Source organism: Pristis pectinata, chromosome 1, assembly GCF_009764475.1.
Source record: "Pristis pectinata isolate sPriPec2 chromosome 1, sPriPec2.1.pri, whole genome shotgun sequence".
NCBI classification, from domain to species: domain Eukaryota; kingdom Metazoa; phylum Chordata; class Chondrichthyes; order Rhinopristiformes; family Pristidae; genus Pristis; species Pristis pectinata.
In genome coordinates this window covers 145,011,476-145,015,437 of record NC_067405.1, presented here as the reverse complement: position 1 = coordinate 145,015,437, position 3,962 = coordinate 145,011,476, and positions in this window count along the sequence as shown.

Genomic DNA, 3,962 nt, shown 5'->3' with positions numbered 1-3,962 from the left:
CCAGGCCAATGTTCCCTAATTACACTCAGTCAGTAGGGGCAACACAGTGGGTAGAGCTGCTGCCTCACAGCGCCAGAGACCACGTGTTCAATCCGAACCTTGGGTCCTGTCTGTGCGGAACACAGAACAGCGCAGGAACAGGCCCTTTGGCCCATTGTGTCTATGCTGACCACAATGCCAAATTGAACTAATCCTACCTGCCTGCACGTGATCCATATCCTTTCATTTCCAGCCTGTTCATGTGCCTGTCTCAACGCCTCTTAAAAATTCCCTAGTTGATCTGCTTCCACCCCGGCAGTGTGTTCCAGATACCTCCCATCATGCATTAAAAAAATACTTACCCCGCTACGTTCTCTAGTATTTGACATTTCTACCCTGGGACAAAGACTCTGGCTTATCTACCCCATGTGTCCCATACTTTTATAAACCTCTATTAGTTCTCCTCTCGGCCTCCAACGCTCCAGAGAAAACAAGCCAAGTTTGTCCAACCTCTCCTTATAGGTAGTATTTTCAAATCTAGGCAACATCCCGGTAACGTACTTCTGTTCTCACTCCGAAGCCTCCTATAACGCGGCGACCAGAACTGCAAGCAATATTCCGAATGTGGCCTGATTAAAGTTTTGTACAGCAGCAACATGACTTCCCAAATTTTATACTCAATGCCCCGACCAATGAAGGCAAGCGTGCCTTACACATTCTTCACCACCCTATTTACTTGTGTTGCCACTTTCAGAGTTGGACCCCAAGATCCCTCTGTACATCAATACCCCCAAGGGTCCCGCCATTAACAGTATACTGTTCCCTTGCATTTGACCTCCCAAAGTGCAACACCTCATACTTCTTCAGATTAAACTCTATCTGCCATTCCTCTGTCCATATTTCCATAAGATCTATATAATTTGACAAGCAGATGATCCACATCATTTGGCTGTATCCTTTGACAAGCTTCTACACCATCCACGACTCTGCAAATTTTGGTGCCATCTGCAAGCTTGCTATTCAGCCCAACTACATTTTTGTCCAAATCATTTTTGTTGCAAACAGCAGAGTTCCAGGCACCGATCCCTGTGGAACATCAGTGGTCAAAACCTCCAGTCAGAGAGACACTTCTCCACCACGACATGATGGCCAAGCCAGTTTGGAATCCAAGTCACCATCAAGTGGAGTTTGCACATTCTCTTTGACCGTGGGAGGGGGAGAACTTCCCCTCGAGTCCTCCAGTTTCCACCCACATCCCAAAGACATGAGGGTTGGTAAGTTAATTGGACAGTGTAAATTGCCCCTAGAGGCAAAATCTGGGTGGAGCTGATCTGAGAATAAAATGGAATTGGTGTTCACTGTGTATTCAATGAGCTGAGTGGCCTGGCTCTGTGCTGTAATACTCTGTGACCTTTCATTATAGGACTAGATGATTTGAAGATGGAAATAGGCAGCTCTGGAGATGGATAATGAATGGGAAGTTTAAGCCAGTTTATCAAACAGAACACCATTTAATGTCCAAGCTTCTTGGTGTGGCATCTAGTATACAAGTTTACTTCTCAAAGCTCCCTTCCATGTCCAGATTTATTTCCGATTTTGCTAAGCGTAGCTTAGAGTACAGAGAATTTACACCTCAGACTGTGTTTCAGGTACAGTTCCCTGAAGCTTCTAACAATTCCAGCAATACGTCATTAAACACATTATCGATGCATCGTAAACATACACCAGCAGCAATGATGCCCATACCTCAAATAAATGAGCTTTTATTTCCTTAGTGTTGCTGAACCAAGTCACAAAAATATTCGGCAAAACGCAGCCTTTGAATCGCACCATTTGAATATACATTTTATCTACGCTTTATTTTTACACACCGACAGTTTAAAAAAAACTTTAGGCACAAGTCCATAATCCCCATGATTCCAGCTGACCAAGGAATTTGGTCCTTTAGCCGAATCTGGATCCGGGTTCCACACTTTTACCCCCGATTAACCCAGAGAGATCCGAAATGCAGAAACCAGTCGCACAACCATTTACAAAAGAAGCTAAGAATTAAAATGGGTGACAATCATTTGCTTGTTTGGGAGGTAGTGTTTAGTGTTACAGATGTCCAGTAGCTTTATCTCCTGAATCAAAGCCTGGGGTAGATTCTTCAATGTGCTGCAGTGTGCACCCACATGAGTCACTCACTTGGGGAACAGAATGCCCATCACACTAGCAATGGCCTCTGTCAGGCATGCCTCAGCAGGGGCATCAATGCTGAGAATACAAGTAATGGCCCAAGTGGGTTGCTCTTCAAGTGTCACTGGTTAATCAGGGTGGGTCATTTTGCCCCAACATCCGTACCCAGCCCAGCAGGGTTCAGTGGAATCCGCACACCAGAGGGAACCTGGCTGATATTTTCCCTCGCCTCTACGTTAAAGGGTTCACTGATGTAGTGTATCGAGGCCACATCGAGTTAAGTGACAGATCATCTCCAGTCTCAGTTAAGGGCAGAAGAGGCTGTACTTCCATCCTCTAAGGGAGGGGGGGGGGGGGGGGGGGGGGGGGAGGAGGGGAAGGAAGGACTCCAGCTAAGTGTAGCCTCATGACTTGCTGACTTTGGGTTCCTTTCCTCAATAAGCTGCACATTATTCTCTTCCGAGAGCACACACCACCACACGGCACAGACTAAACTTGTGCCGGGGGGGGAGAGGACAAGCAGCTGAACAACAAACTGCTTGTGTCGTGCTGCGTGGTAGCATTCCCATTTTGCTCAACAAGGCTCAGGAACCATCGCCCCGCGCCCCCGGCATGAGATAACAGCTCCGCAGGACTACTGGGTCAACATTTCGAGCAGCACACCATTAAAATGCAAGCTAGATACGGCTCACTCTTTCCTTCTCTATTACGACTGCTTTACCTGAACCCGCCTTAAGCTGATGTTTGAGTAGAGAGCGAGGAGCTTCGAGCTGGGCCTCGATCCAGACATTTACCTCGTCCCACTGCTTTCTGCCTGCATCGACCCTGCCGCTGAGAGACACGAGGGAGGGGGCTCAGGGTCAGGGGGGAGGGAGAAACAAGAGCAGCACGCGGGAGAGGCTGGCACTTGGCAGTGAACTTCTGCAAAGTGAACGGCTTCAATCTTCAGCTCGCAGAAAGCAAAGAGAAGTCCTCAGGTGTGGGAGGGAGACAATTTCCGGTGAAGTGACTGCACCACAGTCAGAGCACAGGTAGACGACAGTCAGCCTTTAACACAGCAAAAAAAAAACTGCTAGAGGAACTCAGCGGGTCAGGCAGCATCTGTGGAGGGAAGTGGACAGTCGATGTTTCGAGACCCTTCATCTGGGCCACTTCCCTCCACAGATGCTGCCTGACCCACTAAGATCCTCCAGCAGCTTGTCTTTTGCTCCAGGTTCCACCATCTGCAGTCTCATTGCAGAGTTTTCAGACTCAAAATATTGCTTTGTTCATCCAGCAAAGCAGAAATCAGAGAGGGCACCAGAGGAACATTTACTGCCCCCTTTTATTTTTGGTGAATTCTCCTCCTATAGTTCTGGTCTTCCTGAGGCAACCACCCTTTCTCTGCTTCACCTGCAAGCAGCATGGAATCCCCTGGAGAACTGATGCCAGGGTAAAGAAAGCTTCACACCTGTGTTGTCAATCCATGTGTTACCGACTTACCCACCTCAGCCAGGGTACAATGGAAAGGAAGCAGAAGCCATTTTCAGTAAGAGAAGGGATTTCAGAGGCAGGATCACGACACCATTTTTGGCAGCAGGGTCCAGACTACTGAAGGGTAAATCTTTGGATCTAGCCTGGGCATTGAGGTGCGCGTGTAGAACAGGAACAGCCAGAACTAGGGGCTATTCACATATGCCGCACTATGCCAGCCAGATAAGGGGGTAAGAACACGCTGGTGTTGAGTTAATGGACCAATTCCCTAGAGGGATTTAAAAAACCACCCCATTCCCACCCCCTCCCCAATCCATCCACACCTCCCAGAA